General features: G+C 36.8%; 1 protein-coding gene across 1 annotated transcript in view; it reads left to right on the top strand.

The window, feature by feature from the left end:
• MPP7 (MAGUK p55 scaffold protein 7) overlaps positions 1-16,998 on the top strand; it is a 143,611-nt gene that overhangs the window by 22,167 nt on the left and 104,446 nt on the right. The gene's annotated exons all lie outside the window — the stretch shown is intronic.

Here is a 16,998-nt window from a genome sequence, read left to right on the forward strand (position 1 = left end):
TTAGGTGAGGTGTACCTTTTTAGGACCTCAGAAGAACATTTTGTGGTCCTTCTATCAACTGCTAAAGTTAGTTTGTTTTTTCAGGTCTGAATTACCTGAAATACAGAAGATTGGGACAGCTGCTTCTAAGGTACTAAGGAAAGTTACAGCCCTCAGAATACTGGAATATGCTTGTGTTAAAGACAAGTTGAGCAAAGGAGTGTTTTAATGCCTGGCATAGCAGTGAGAAGGAAAAAGGGAGACTTCTTTTCAATAATTAATGTCTGTATCTGTTTTATAAGGGCAATTGTTCAACATGTAAAACGTTTTGTTTTGAGTGTACTTCAGATTATCCTGTGATATAAAAATTGTGTTGACAGAAAAATCTAGTTCTTTTTGAGTAGCCTGTCCTCAATGCAATGTAGGAATCTTGTACTGCAGCTGAATTCTGAACTTCCTGATTCAGCAGAAGGATTGATGGCTTAGTGGGGAGATACTCAGTTCATAAGGAAACAACCATCAGTTCTGTTTTCATTCTACTCTGTCTTCAAAATGAAATAAAAATGCAGTGGAACATATGAATGTGGTTGAATTTAGGAGCAAAAGACATACAGTGATTCTGCTAATACCAGATATTTCTGGGAACCGGGAAGTGTTACCATCTTTTTTTGGGGGGGTGTGGGGTGTGCGAAGTGTCAACATATTTGATCTTTTTTGCAATGTTTTTAGAGAATTATTTAAAATAGAAAAAAATGTAATATAGAATTACTTTAAACAAGAACATGATACAATTATTTTAGGAATAGTTTGTCGGTAGATGTACAGATGTTTCTGGCCCATGTTTATGTAAAGTCTGATCCCATCTTTAGGATGTAAACTGATCTGTCTACTTGTGAAACTAGAAGTGATGCCTTTTATTTCTCACGCAGTTAACTTTGAAAGCATTTGAAGAATGTGAATAATTGCACTCTACTCAGAGAGTCTGACAATAGTTTTTTACTTAATATCAGCAATTGACTGGAAAACAAAGTGCTTTCATATACCTCTTTGAACCCAGGAGTGAACAAGTATGTTTCCTTCCTGTTTTGAGAATTCAGACTTCCCCTCTTGGTATTAAAATATGGAAACTATAGCTTGAATGGAAACTCAGAACAGATCGTGGTTTTGTCTCTCTATTACACTCTGATAATTAAAAAAATTAAGTATTTTTTGTTTAGATCATGTGAATTTGCGGAACACAAGAAGACATTTTGATCCCTAGAAGGTGCATGATAGGGTATTCCAAAGGCACTTATAACCAGGGGACTTCTTAGTTTTACTTCTTTGAAGTTTCTGTTGCAAATTCCAATCCTGTGATAGGAATGGGGACTGTGATAGGATTCCCTGGGGACCCTCTGCTTCTCTGTTTGGTACATGGTTCCATCTGGTGAATTCAAGAGATTTTGAAATAATAGCATATAAAGTACATTCAGTTTCTTAATATTTTCCTGCACAGTGTTTTTTTGGATGTGTAAATCCAGTGTTGCTCCCTCAGGTCATCATTAACTTGTTTGTGTATTTGAATTAACTAGCTTGGCAGCTGCCCAGCAGCTCCTGCAGATTAATAGGAGCAAGTTTCACCTTGTTTTTTTTGGTCCTTTCATGACTTTACATGTGACATTATTTCTGCTGATTGTCCACAACCAGTTTTTTTCTGAGCTGGTATTTTAAAGAAGATGTGGTTTCTTGAAAGTGAGGAGAACAAATAAGGTAACACAGTATATTGTGCCTAAACAAACATTGATATAGATCTCCCTCTTCCTTTGGTGTTTGGTTGGTGTCAGTCTTTTCTCCTGGAAATACAAGAAAAAAAATTGCCTTTTCTCATTTAGCTTGGAAAGATTGTCCTTTCTAGTGCAAGGAGAGCTGTGGAGACTGAAAGACTTATAATTAAAGTTTTGGAATGTCTGTGTATTGTTTAGGAACTGGGACGGGGAAATTTTGTCTTTTTATATTTCAGATGATGCTGTGTCTCATGTATTCTGCTGAGCTGGTTTTGCATCCATAGCCTGCCAAAAATACATGAGCTGAGAAGGCCCTTAAGGATATGCAGCAGAGCTGGTGGTGCCAGTTTTTGTGTGGTCTGTGTGTTGTGCCCTCTTGCTGCTGTGTCTGTACCTGGTGGTAAATGATTGCTGCTGCTTACTGAGCACCAGCCACAAGGATTTGTGCAGGGTTTCAGAAAGCCCCAGTTTGTTCAGCTCCTGAGCCATGGAGCTGTTGATTGCTTGCCATGATAATATACGTGGATTTTGTGTTAAGACTGATTTCTTAATCAGGGGAAGCTTTTTTTCACAACCAAATCTGAAAGAGTATCACAAGAATAGTTGTCAGGTGCTCTAAAATGGAGCAGGTCTGAGATTTGCACTTACAGCTTCATTGAGTTCATTTTGTATAAATGTTTTGTTGGTCCTATGTGATACAAGATGCTCTTTGGACAGACGCCTCAATCTCAGTTGTTATCTGAGTTGTAAGACTACAGTAAGGCTAGGTTATTGCAGCTATGGCAAAAGGTTGTGGGAAAGGGAAGCTCAGCAATTATTATAGTGTTGGAAACTGGAATGGAGAACTATATTGTGCTCCTGCCTCTGCAGCTACGGTGTTCTAATGAGTTTAATCACATTTTAATTAGTGTTTCTAGGTAATTAAAATTTTTCAAGAGATGTTGCTAAATAGATACGCTTGAGTTTGAGTTTCCAGTGTGTGTCTGCAAGCTGGCTTCCAGATATCCTCTCTGTCTGTTCCACAGAGGCTTAAGTTCATCCCAACTGTGGTGTTGTACATATAGGTGTTCATTAAACTGCCCTTAAATGCTAGATCATCTCAAAAAGGGCACTACAGATTAATCAGGCTCCTGACCTAAGGCCATCTGTGCCTTCTCTTTGAATCTGGGGATTAAGTACAATGGTGCCCTCTTGCATATTTTGGAAATATGTGAAAACTGTAAAACTATACTATAGTACAGAGAACTTTTGTAAGTCAAATTGTTTTGTAATAACCAGATTTTACAAGAATTTCTTAGCATTTACATGAAAATAAGTTTCTAGATTCATATTTGCCCTGAAACAGCTTCACCTTTTCTTAAGACATTAATTCCTTTTAGTTAATGACATTGTATATCCTTACAAAGGTATACAATGTACTTCCATGCATTTTAATGTAAGCGTTGAATAGCTTAACATGAATTTTCTTAATTTTTTTAACTTTTGCTGATAAGAACAAAAGAAAACTTTAAATTTTTTAACATAATAATATTTTTGCTCTTAATTTCAGTGGAAGTAGCCAGTAAGTAATTTTTTAATTTCAAGCATAAAGAATGTAATAAATAATTTTATATTTCAATTAAAATTCAGATGTGCATTCCTGTGATAACAGTTACTAGTAAATATGCATATGCCTTCATGAAAAAATTAAATACTAGCGTCCATGATAATTTAGTGGAATACATCAAATTTGCCATCTTTTGAGAAGGTAGAACAAGCAGATCTTCCTGTCGTGCTTAGTTTTACATTTGTGTACAGGAAAATGTAAAAAACACTCCTGTTGTTCCCTCCTCCTCCCTGTGACTGTGAGGAGTTTAGAGGCTGGGCATGCCCACTGTAGTTATTCTGTATTGTTCAAGATAGCAGAACAAAAGAGATTTTTTGAAAAATCACCTACCAGTGCTCTGATTTTGGCATGGCTTTCTAATCTAGAGGTTCTAGTTCTTATTATTTTTTCAGTAAGTTTGTAGTTCATGAGGGCATGAAGGGGTTTTGTGAGTAGCCAGAAGAGGAAGGAGATTAGCAACTCTTATTAGTCTTCTTTGGTGACAATATGTAAGATACGTATTCATCACAGAAGCAAACTCTACTGATCTTCAAAAATGCTATATTTCATTATTTGCATGTACTTACTTGTATATTTTGTGTGATTAACTCCTGGGGTAGGGCGTGTTTGTTTTAAATTTGGTTATTATCATTAATCTGTTTCTGTTTACACTGTCTGCTTGAAATAGTGTGATGGGGTACTTAGGAAAAAAATTATTTAGTAAGCTGCATTTGTAGCTACAAGCTGTGAAGTTATGAGTCTCTTATTTCTACTTGTTTTCACACTAGACAGCAGTGTGAAAAGAGTTTTCTTTCTTCTCTCTGCCACCTTACTGTCTCAGCTAGGAAGGGGCAGGGCAGAGGCAAGAATTGCAGAGGAGACTTTGGACCAGTGGAGCTGACCTTGGAGAAGCACAGCTTGGGCTTCATGAGTGTGTTGTGTAACAACATATTTAAAACAGAGTTATTTCAAAAGAAAATACTTTTTCTTTCTTCCCTTAATATATGCTTGACATTTAAATGAAGAAAAATTTCCTTTTGAAAAATTATTTTGAATCTCCAAAGTTTTGGTCCATTTGCCTAACAATAAAGACAGCTGGATGGGTGTCATTGTTCTCTGTGTTCAGCTGTTTCTTCTGTTGGGCTGTTGTATTCAAGAATTTAGGCCGCACTGAAAAACTCTTCCAGAGAGCTTGTGTGCCTCTGCACTTCCATTTCTTTGCCAGTCCCTGTGCCTGTTGCTGGCTATATTCCTTTCAGCTGAAAGGTGGTGGGTTTTTTTTGTTTCAGACTGGTGGGCTACATAATGATGAAATATCTTCTGGTATCCACTTAGTAATTTCTAGGGAATTAACTTCCAGGACCTAATGTCTGTTTAAGCCAGTTTATAATGTTATGAGTAACAATTACACTATTTGTGAAAATTAAGTTCCATGTCAAAGCCCCTTTAGTATTCTTTAATCATACTGTCATACCTGAAATGAGCTGTGACAGTGATACTTTGGCAAATAATATTCCATGAAAAACAGTAATACTCTAATATTTTCCACAAATCTGAAGCCTACCGATGAGTGAGAGAAGAGTAGTTATGAAACTGCATGAAATTTATACTGCATAATTATACTGCTATACTGTAAAAGCTGACAGTGATGTTAAATTTGGCAGCAAATATTACTGCTGCTTTTGCCCTTCTTTTGATCTTTATGACTTTCCTTTCTTTCCTCCTTTACCACCCTAGTTGAAGGTCACAGAAGACGCAAAGGGAAAATTTTGAGCATCATTTTTCTCTATCATGAGGCCAGATTTCATTGATGAGTAGATTTCACTGTCAGTTTTGTTTTCAAGCACAGAGTATTAGTTCAAGAATATTACAGTTGTCAAATGAGAAGTTACATAGACCAGATGGCTAATTGGATGCTGGAATATGATGATGTTAGGTTTTATTTCTGATTAAGCTGAGAGCTGTGTGGGAAATGCTAATACAGTCATCAGTAAGGAGCGGAAGAAATTATGAAGCGGAAGCTTCATTTCCTTGGAAAAGAAATATAGAATATTGTCACTTCTACCATATAGAAAATAAAACCATATATCAAAGTTTGTACATATCAAAGCATTGGTTAGGGAACCTGGAAGGCTGAGAATTTTGATGAAAATGGAAGAAAGGTATGTAAATTGGGAAACAAGTGCTTACCTAGAACTTAAACCATTGGGAGAGGCAAATATGTTATTTCCTATATACACCAAATTATGTCTTACATTTTTGACATTTTTCCTCTTCAAACTAGCATGTGCTTTCTAGTGAGGAGTTTTCACAGATTGACTTCTTTCAATGGGTAAACATTTTTCTGACATTCTTTACAAGACTTAGAAATAAAAATAATGATTGGCTCAGTCTTGGACATTTTAACTGAACAAGAAACAAGAAACTGAAATTTATCTCCAGGATTAAGGTGTGTTAGTTCAGTTGTAAACCAGGCATTTCACTATGTATGTGTAGTTTGAAGAGAAGTAATTTAGAAATTTGCCATAGTGATAACTTTTAAATACCTAATCAATTTTATTCCATGAATATTCCCTCAACCTAGAAAATGTTACTGGTATCACAGTGGTGATTGTGGTATAACGAATGTGTTCTGATAGAGCACACTATGAAAACTTGTGTTTTGCCCCCTCTGACTTTTTGGTTGTCTGCTCTTACTTTCAGTAAATACTGCCTTTATAGTATGGAAACAGGCCACAAAATCTGTGAAATATTTTTTTATTTATCCTGATTAGAAAAGGAGAAAAATAAACACTTTATTAATAGCTATTCTAGAATGAAATGTTTTATAAAACACCACCTTCATAAAAAGATGGATTGACAAAATGCAACTGTGAAAATATTCTGCAGTAATAAATTGCAAATATTTGTTTTAGTTGGCATTTCTCCAGTTTCTGAATTTCCTTAAAATTACCAAAATCCTGTCCTTCATTTCTTGTAATTCTAGCTTATTCAATTTAGGAATAGGAAGAACACCCTTTGCTGTTAGGAAATTCAGTGGGGTTTAGTACCCATTGTGTTATTGTTTATAGATCATGTAATTTCACTACTTAAACAGTTTGCAGGCAGTTATTGCAGTAATGTTGTTTATGTAATGTGAAAATTATTGCTTTTCTAAGGAGGGGAAATAAAACGAATGGTAACGATTTTTTTAAACAATATCAGTCACATATAGTTAAAGCATTATATATCCTAAAGTTTCATATTCGATTCTTCTTCTTAAGCAATCAATTGCAGACCTGTGCATGGCATGAGATAAGGAGAACTGCTTTGTTATTTCTGCACGGACTTACTTGAAAAGTGCAGGAGCTCCCTCTCCTGGCTTAGAGCGCTCTAAGTTGCAAGTTTCTGGGAATGTTTTCAATTTATCACATTTAAAAAATACCTATTTTGAATACTTACCTGTAGAAATGTTTTTCTGGTACCTTGAAAGTCATGGTGAAAACTGGTTTTGATGCCCATTTAGATTTTGCTCTGAGTGCAGTGTCTGTGTTTCTGCCATCTGGCTTTGTACCCCCATAGGCAGCTGATGATGTCCTTCCTCCCTTGTCGGTGTGGTCATGCTGGAATGACAGCAACATTTAACGAACTCTGAAGTTACAAATCCAGTACATCCCTTCATTAAACCCCACCCATGCTTTTCACAGCCGTTCAGAGTAATGTGAGTCGTTGATGATCATTTTGTACAAAGCCCTGTAAATCATCCTAAGTCTACAAAGAAGTTTAAAAAAATTAAATGTTTTACTGTTGATGTATATAGTGTGAGTTCTTTCCTCCCCGCCCATCCATCGGGACAGAAGTCGGGGAGAGAGGAGGCCTCCTCACTGTTTGTTTATTCAGTCACTCCCCTTTTATAGCCTGTTCAGTGTTGGAATTCATCAGAGAAATTAGATTGTTTTGTAGATACTTAAATTTGATAGGGTCTTTTATACAGCACCATTTTCAAGGGTAGGAACTTGGCTTGAAAAGGTAGCACTGGAGACACATTTCTTACTGTAGTGATTTAAAAAAATCCCAATCCAAGCAAAAAACCAATTTCTCAACACTGAGAATGCAGTTGATTAAAACATGTATTTAACTCATCTCTATCAGTGTTGTATCCTTAAATCATCTATCAGAATGGGAGCCAAGAGTGCCAGATGAGCCCTAGCCCCTGCTCTCTTCTATATCTTGCCATCTCAAAGATATTAATGTAAGGAACACACATTGATATGTACTGAAAGAGAGCAGTGCTTTGAAGGGAATACAACTTCTGTACCTGAAGTAGCTTCACTTAGCTGAACTCAGTTACCTGCCCTTTCTCTGGGTTGTTGTAGGGGTTTTTTTTGTTTGTTTGTTGGGGTTTTTTTGACTTCTAGGTATTTTTAGTTTTCAATTTTCAATTCAGAGGGAAGATTGACCTCTGGTTACACCCTGTTACAGGAGTATAAGGGAGTATATGACATGTATGGGGACAGTGCACAGTCCTGTATTAACTTCATCAGTGCAATTAGGGAATTTTCAATGACAGCTCAAGGAAACATTTTACTGTAGAATAGTTATGTGTTGCATCATCAAAGCTTCTGTATTCAAAATATTTGATTTTGCAAAGCACTACATTTTTAAAATATGTTTATGCACTTTAATTTAGCTACACTTGCTGGCTCAGGTGTGCTTATTACTTCATTTAGCACCTTTGTTATTTCCCAGTAAACTTCAAGATATGTAAGTTGAAGAGGACCAATGAATAACAAAAAATGCCAAAAGTTCACTATCAAATTGCTTAACTCTGATTTATACAGTTTCAGACAAGGAAAAAAAGAAAAAACCAACTTTGGTATTTCTAGCAAATGCCAAAATAGAATCAATGCAGCATTGTTCACCTAGTTAAAATTCCAAAATCCAGGAAATGCAAACATTAAGTTTCCAACAGCAACATTAACTTGGACTCTTTGCATATCCTGTATTTTCCTGGTATGCATTAAGACTTAAAGCAATGTATTAAGCTGTGAGTTAAACAAGAAAAACAGAAAAAAAAGTCTTCATGTAGGTAGCACTGCCAAGTTTAGTTCTGTTAGCATTTGTGTTTATTGACCTTTTATAATTTTAAATTATTTTCTTCATAAAGATTGAATATGGTTTTTTTGGCCAAATGAAGTGAAATCTGAGAGCTTGTTTTCACTGCAGTGTGAACTTGACACACAGTTTACCCCTTGCCTTAAACCTGACTCTTCATCCAGCAGTATCTCAGATTTGCATTAAGCAATTTTAAGTCTTGGAAATAGGACTTGATCCTCAGAGGCACTCTGATTACTGTGGGACTATGACTTGGGCTATACAGGTTGGCAAGATAGAATTAGAATTAATTCTAGGTGATATCTTTTTTGCTAATTAAATCTCTGCATAACTTGAGTGTGCAGACTGACTTGAGTCACAGAGTAAATCAAACGTAAAGATGGTCTCTTAACTACATCTCATTTGAATTCTAATGTATAATTTTGTAAGCTATATACGCTGTTGGTTTCAGAATGTTTAGAGTATTGCAGTTGCCTGTAAGTACCTGAAGACACAAGAAAGTCCTGCTCTGAGGGTGATTCCATCCTGGAGATGGTACAGAGCTGCAGGCAGACACACCTTCCTTCCCATGTGGATGTTGCTGTCTGCAGCTGCTGACAGGTGCCACACACTTTAGGCTTCTTGCCTGTTTGAACTCGACTAATCCATGTTCTAGAAGAAAGGGAAGAGCCTTAAAGGAGGTATTTGGAGAGTATTAAAGCAAGGATTTGCTGGTTAGAAATAGATTTGGAAACTGACTCTAGGTTTAGGAAGCAGTGGTGTGACAGTCATTCACATTTCCCATGTGAACAGTGGTGTAAAAGATCAGTGGGGTGGGAGTGGAAGTGGAGACCAGAGAAAGTGAAAACTGTAAGGGAAGTAAAAGTAAAATATCAGGAGATGGGAATATTTATAAATAGAGAGGGTAAAGGCCAAGTTCGTTGCTGGAGGTTCTTGGATTCATGGCAAGAATAGTGAGTACATGGCAGTGTCATAAGGGAAAAGGTAAAATGGATATAGATGTGAAGCAAGAAACTGCAACGTAGAATTTGGACAGCAGGGCCTGAGAGGGGGAAGCTTCTCTCCTGGAAAGAGGGAAATGGAGAAGAGAATGAAAATAAAAATGGGAGGAAGTATATGCTAGGTGACAATTCATACAGTGGCTTTGATGCAATGGTGCTGCCAGAGTTTGCCAAGAAGGAAGAGGGGAGGGTGTGCAGTCAGAAGAGAGCTTTTCAGTGGCATCTGGAAGTTAGAAGGAATTGGAGAATTCAAGAATGAAGGATGGTCACAAGGAACTTTCAGAGAAGACTGCACAAAGTGTCTGGTATGCTTGATGTGCCAGCAGTGCAAAGGCACTGGAACGTGTCATTGATTGGCTATTGACCTTCACCTTTCTTTTCTTCTACAAATTTAAATCACAGAAAAGTGATTGAGAAGAAGCTTGTAAACTGATGAAAGTCAACCACAGACTTCCTCTGCAATTCCTATTGCACATTGACAGACTTAGCTGTCTGTCAATGTGCAATACTGTTTTTACAATGCACATGTACACTTGAAGAATATTTTTTGTTACTTATGCTCAAGATGCACTAATAAATTACCATTTAATAAACCAAAATGTTTCAAAATTGAGCTAAAGGTGTGCTGTCCAGATTGCTCACTGAATTTTAAAACTTTGCAATGAAAAAGCAATCTGAAACTGATTAAAATGAAAATTATTGTAGTGGAGTTTTTTTCTTGGATAAAAACACATACTAAGAAAGTGGGGTTTATTCTGATTTTGCTCTCTGAAATTAAACCCCGTGCTTAATTACTAATTAATCTCTTTACTTTACCTAGCCTCTAAAAAAATCATCACATTTTGACGGAGAAGGATTATGGAAAATTATGTTGAACAAAGGAGAAGTGTTCAGAAGATTAGTTAATCTGAAAGAGGAGAAGTGATCAAAAATTCTGTAATAAAATTTGGAAGCACTGTAAAATATCTGTATCTTATTTAGCTCTACAGCTGTTCAAAATTTTGAGTTTGAAAAATAGTATTCTGACATTGGAGGAAGTATTTCTGAGTTTGAAGTAATAATTTGAATATTTATGTAGTTGTGGGGATGACTTTTGGATATGGCTGTTTATCAGACCTGAGAATTGATGCATACATGTTTTGTTGGTGGCGCTAATATGTGGCTAAACTGTTTATGTCAATTAGGTATTTACTAGTTTCTCTAGGATGTCCTAATCCTGGTTTTACTTCTATCACAGATTTCCCATCCATTCATTAATTGTGGGCTCAAACTGCATTATAGTACTATTAAAATCTGAAGTATATTTCTAAAATTGGAGTTGCAGAGTCCCTTGGTGCAAAACATTTTTAATTGTTTTTAGGGAGTGTTGAGGTTACTGGATGATTCATTGCAGTAGGTTTTGCTGAACTCTCATTTATAGAAATATTGCCAATTTTTTCAGTATTTTGGGGGTCAGTAAGGTTTGTAATTTACTGTAGGTAGTTACATTTTTCAAACAGACTGTCAGGAAACACTGCCAGAACAAAAGTATTTGTGCAGGTAATTAGTGGAGAGGCTGTGGTACCTGCTGACAGCTATTTTCCAAGGAAAGGAATGGTTTGCAGCTAGGGGAAAAGTGTTAAAAGTGTGCCCAAACCAGTAACTCAAACTGAAAGAGCAACCTTTGATCTGAGACATAGTTTAGGTCACATTTTAATGAATAGCTTTATTAAACTAGTATATTAAACTAATATTATTCTGTCAGTTGGTACATTTTATTTGCAGAAAATTGGATCTGTCTAAGGGTATTGGACATCTACAACACTGATGCTGGTTAAAATTAAACTGGTAGCTTTAGTGTGTTTATTTAAAGGAACGTTTTCGTGCATTTAAAGGAATGTGTTCAATTCAAACACTGACATTAAAAATCTAAGTCTGGACAGAGCTCATGTAGGGGTTTTTGTGTTAAAGGCAGAGAAGGTGCAGGTTGCAAAAAGCCTTGCCTCTGTTTTAATATTGATACTCATTGATCATATTTCACATTCAGCATGGCACTAAGGCTGCAGGGGACTTTCTAAAACTTAAACTATAATACATCGCAATGTATAAATTAATAACAATATTACCAACTTTTAATTATATTCATATCTTCTGTATTTTATTTCTAGTTTTTCTATGTTGTATTGACTCATTGAAAGAATTATTTCACACTTGTATTTAGAGAGGGTTTAGATACCAGTGGTATCTAGATAAATGGTCCTGCTCCAGACCATGAAAGAATATTATGGGGGAAAACAGTCTGAAAAAGGAAAATTGTGATACCAATTTCAGTGTTGCTGTTGGAGTTGTTAAGGTGAGAGTTTTCCATTGACACAGGATTACTCTCATCAAGAGGAGAAACCTGTCTTTTGCTGAAGTTGTGAAGGAATAAAATTGTACACTGTGATCTTTTCCTTCTGTCTCTCTTCTGAGCCCTTTCAACAAACTCAGTCAAACATGAGAGAGGATCTCCCCCATATATGAGCTTCTGGCATGTTTTTGGAAATGTGTGGTCAGGTAGTGATTGAAGTTGTGTGTTTTCTGTTAATAATCCAGCAAGGGAAGTGTGAAGTGGAAGCTCATTCTTGAAGAGAAAGAATAAAATTATGAAGGTCCAAACATGTAGCCTAGACCAGTCAGGAGGGCCACTCACTGGAAATAAGCCTAAACTTTGTTCTGGTGTTGATCAAACTGCTGGAAATAGCCACCACAGACTGCTGGGGTAGTAATTTCTACTGTCTTAGTCTTTTTCAGTACATGAATTCTTAAATGCTCTCTATTTTTATTCCATGTACTCAAGGATTTTATCATTTAGAGTATCCCCTTTTTTTCCATATGTAAACATTTTCCCATAAGTAGAGGCCAGAGACATCTCTCTCCTGATGCACAGTCAGATTTGAGCCATGGAAGTAGAAGTCACACTACAAAATAAAATTATTTTAGAAGTATTTTTTCCAAACTGCTGTTTGTTAAAGATGCAACCACAAATATATAATTTAATGCCAAGCACTTACACATTTTCAGTGGATGCTTAAGAGTGCCTAAATAATCTACTGTCCTTAAAGTCTTTTCACAAAGTGAGGCTCTTTCTAAGATATCTATGGTGTAACCTAAATAAAATGGAGGACACTGATAGAAAAATATGCAGAAGCCTTTAAATTTTCTTACGGCAGAAGACTGATACGATGACAAGTCCATGAGAAAGTTAATGAAGGCAGCTGTTGGCCATCGCAATTTGGGGCAGTCCGTGTGTTCTGTGTTGGTGTATTAGTTAATTACATTTGGTTAGTTAGTTACATTTCTGGTTGGTTAGTTAGTTGCCATTTCTGAGGTTTTTTTTAAGTCAACTTCATACAGAGAGGTTCTTGCAATAGTTTTAATTTTCATTACACACACAGCTGAGTGAGTCAGGGGTAGCTTCTCGCTTCTGCAGCATCTTTGAAGACCCATCATGTTTATGCACATGTCCTCTATGCTGTAATTCATGTTGAAGATTTTTTGAAGGTTCCTGTTGCCAGCAAGTATGTACTGCCTGTAGGCGTGGCTGAGCCGCTTTGGAAGCCTGTCAGGAGCCACAGGCGGGTTCCAGTAGCCTGTCGGAGACCGTGTGATTGAGGAGGTGAAACCTGCTTCAGAAGAGTTTAAGAATTCACTAGATCCCCTTACATTACAGCTTCCAAAAGAGTCGACCACCATTTTCAATTCAGATTTTGTCTACTGAAACAAATTTACTTCTCCCAGTCTAGAAAACCTCCCTTGGCAATTTCCTGTGCTCACTGGGTTTTGGAGTCTTGTATACATGTCTGTACTCACTCAATTTACTTGAGGCCCCATAATGAATACAAGACTGACTGGCTGTCAAATTTCCTGTCTCTGCATGAAATCTCTATCTGGTACTTTGAATACCATTTGCAGACATTCTGGTTTAGTCCTGCAAATCAAGGTTATAGTCATCATAATTGTGGCATCCTTTAGAAAAACAGGTTGAATGTTTCTTGTATCAAACAACCAAATAACCTGGGTTTATGTGTCCCATCCCCAGACTGCCTGCCTCCTGATTTGTAGCATTGCTATATTCATTCTTCTTCTTTTTATCTGTCATAAATTAATCAAAAGTCTTCAGTCTGCTTTTTAAATGTGAAGAAAATCAATTTATATTCATTGAAGTGCCGAAATATTGAGTAACTTGTAAAATACCCTTTCAGAAATAAGTAGTATGGAGTTTATTGAGGTTTGTGTGGGAAGTATGAGGTAGAACCAAGACTTCATGTGTTCCGTCTCCAACTTCATGGTGCTTGCCATAAGTACAAATTTGAATTAGCTTTTCTACCTCATCTTTTCTTGAAAAATGAACTTGACTGAAATAAAGTGTATGCATGACTGATGGAGTCACTTCAATTCAAAAACAACAGAGGATGCTAGAAAGAAGTTACTAAAGCTGAAATTACGTGGAAGGCCATTCATCTTGGCACTCTGCAGCTGCCTCCCACCTGCTTGCTGCATCTGCCTGACTTCTGCCTGTTCTTACAGTGCTGTATTCACAATGTGAGTGATCACAAACAAGATTTATCCCTCATGCTTTGCTAAGGGGCCTCTCTTACATGTGGGATATACAGAAAAATGGTTCCCTTGGAGAGCTGTAATTCTAGAATTTTGTGAGTTTGGACAGTGCTTCTGGGAGGCTTCTGCCCCACTCCTGGCCTTGTGTAACCAAGGCATGTCACCCTGGTGAGTAATGTCACTGTAATGACCTTGGTGGTGACGGTGACCAGAGCTGTGTCTGGCTTGATGACCCTGCACAGTGTGGGAGCTGTTGGAAGACACGGGAGCATTTCTGTGCTTTTTACAGCCGAGACTTATATTTTCCCCCCAGCACCTGCCGTTCAACCAGAACGCCTTAAAATAGAGATGTCTTTCATTATGCAGATAAACACAGGCAGAAACAATTAAAGTTATGCGTTTTGTTATTTCATCTAAATCCATTTTTATTGAAGTAATTAAAAGCAGAAGCAAGGAAGGCACTGTTGTTGCCTCACGAGGGGCTCCTGCCCGCGGCGTGTGGGGAGCGGGGCGGGCGCGGCGCCTCCCGCGGCCGCCAGGGGTCAGGCGGGAGCCGTGAGGGGCCGTGAGGGGCCGGGCGGGCGCCGCTGTTTCCACGCGGCGGGTGCCAGCAGAACCCGATACGGTGCGATCTATAGAAGCAAGGTACAACTGGAATAATGAAATTTCAAAAATAAGCCCTTTTTAAAGGCTGGTTGTAACAGTTCTGCTGGGTATTGTAAATGCCTCAGGTGCACTTGATACTGCTGTTACGTTCCTGGCCCTGGCTCCTAATTTTTATGGAAAGATGGATTGAACTTCAATTTAGGAATATTCGGTAATCCCTCTCAGGACATACTGTAACAGCTGGTATTTCTGTGTTGCAGCAAATCGATTCCATACAGCAGTCAGCAATGCCTATGGCTGGGCTCCGGCAAAAACTTCCAAAGCATTTTAAATGAAGTGAGCCAAAGAAAATAGCATCATCACTGCAAAAATGTAGCTTAATTTGCACGTTAGAAAAAAAAAAAAAATCCCCATCCCATTCCAGCAAAATATTAAGCATTTTACTGGTAAGGATTTCATCAGGTCATTTATTTTTCATTAATATATATTTAGGATCAGGGGGCAATAACTTTATGCTGAATATAGGTTTCTTAAATAATGAGCTTGATTTTTTTTGTACTGAATGATTTACTGTGAAATAAAGAAAAATAAAGAAACTGATGGAGTTGAAATACATTGCATATATGTAGATCAACAAGATTTTCTGCATTTTGCAGTGAACTCTTTTTAAGGAACCTGAAGTTTTGGTTAATAATAATGTACTCATAATGAGAACACCTTGTTTGGTTGGTTTTGGTTTTTTTCCTGTTTTGTTTTTTTTTCTTTTTAACAGATGAAAGTACTTTAAGATGAGGAGAAATCAAAGATATTTCATTAGTAATCAGTAATTTTGTTTAACCAGTTTCTTACACGTGTTAAAGTAAAAATGCCTCTCTCCTTCGTACGGCTGCTCGGGAGAGCTCGCGCTGGGGAAAGTCACAGAGTTTGGGACCCGACTCCTTCTTTATGTGTTAAACAGAAAACAACCAGAATTAATGTAAAGTGAATATGTTCCATCTTAATTGGTACAATGTGTCCTTGGCCATGATGTCTTCTTTCTTTCCTCCTTTAAACTGCACCCTGGCTAGCTTTACATATAGATGTTTTACAGCTCTTGTCATCATAAGATGAGCTTTCACTCTGGAATACTTAATTTCTTTATCCGTGCTTTAAATTTTAAGTTAATGGACTTTTGTGCTGATTTGATGAATGTCAAAATATTTTTTTAAGCTGATTTTTTTTTTAACTGGAAACTTCTTCATAAACTTTTATAATCTAAAAAAATTCTAAAAACCTAAGCAATCTTAATAGATAAACTTTTAGGTTTTTATTTGGTTCTTTTAATCACAGAAGAAGTTGTCCAGCGAGGTAATTTCTGCTGTATTTTGCCTTCTTAACCCAACCACCCAGATTCACTGGGTAAATGCCTAGGGGATGTAAAAAACCCCCATACTTAAAAAAACCTGCCAGACTATTTAAATTGTAGGTTTATGCCTGGGGACAAGTGAACAGCTAACTTATATCTAATAATCGCTTTAAAACTTATTAAACAAAATCTTGTGGATGGCCTTTAGTATGCTGCAATATTTTTTGCCATGTGGAGATTTCTTTCAGTGAAAAACAAAAACAAAATTTTGAACAGCATACACTGTTTACAGCACCTGTATATCACTCTTCCACAAGACTGTTGCCAAGTTAAAATGGGTCCAAAATATGCACTTTAAGAGCCAACATGACTTCAAAAGTCATTCTGATTAATATGAATGTGTTTTAAAAAAAACAACAAAACTCAAACCAGCAATAGCAGCGGCAAAATGCTCTTCTATTTGTTTATTTTCTTTTGCTAAAGCAGAACTATGCTGCTTTCTTTCTTCAAGGATCCTTTTTTGTTTACTGAAATCTGGGGAAAAAAATCCTTATTTTCTGGTAGCTTCTACTTCCCCCTCTCCCTGCAAACACATCAGTCCCTGCCCTGCTCTAAGTAGACATTTGCTGTCTTGACTTGGAATTTCTTTTCGTACGTTTGCGTTCCAGTTTCACATTTTAACATACTTGAATAAAAATGCATTTACTTCTATTTGAAATTAATTTTAATTTTTGTTACATGTACTCTGAATTTTTCTCAAAAAATGGTTGAAGGAAAGACCCAAAATTTACTATCAATAGACCTGTACAATTATCACAGAATATGTGTTAAACAAACACTGACTTTGTCATAATGAATCACAGAAAAATTCCTTACATGGTAATGGCTCCATCAACTCCACAAATCAAACTACTATTTACCTTAGAAAAGTATTTGCTCCAGTCCTACTTTTTACAGCTTCAGTTAAAATTTAGATTATATTTCCAGATTGCAAGCAAAAATCTTAAATGACCTGAAAACAATTGAAAGGAGGTTAAATAGAAACAC

Source organism: Melozone crissalis, unplaced genomic scaffold (assembly GCF_028551555.1).
Source record: "Melozone crissalis strain CALT ecotype California unplaced genomic scaffold, PUWL_Pcris_2 ptg000016l_1, whole genome shotgun sequence".
Lineage (NCBI taxonomy): Eukaryota > Metazoa > Chordata > Aves > Passeriformes > Passerellidae > Melozone > Melozone crissalis.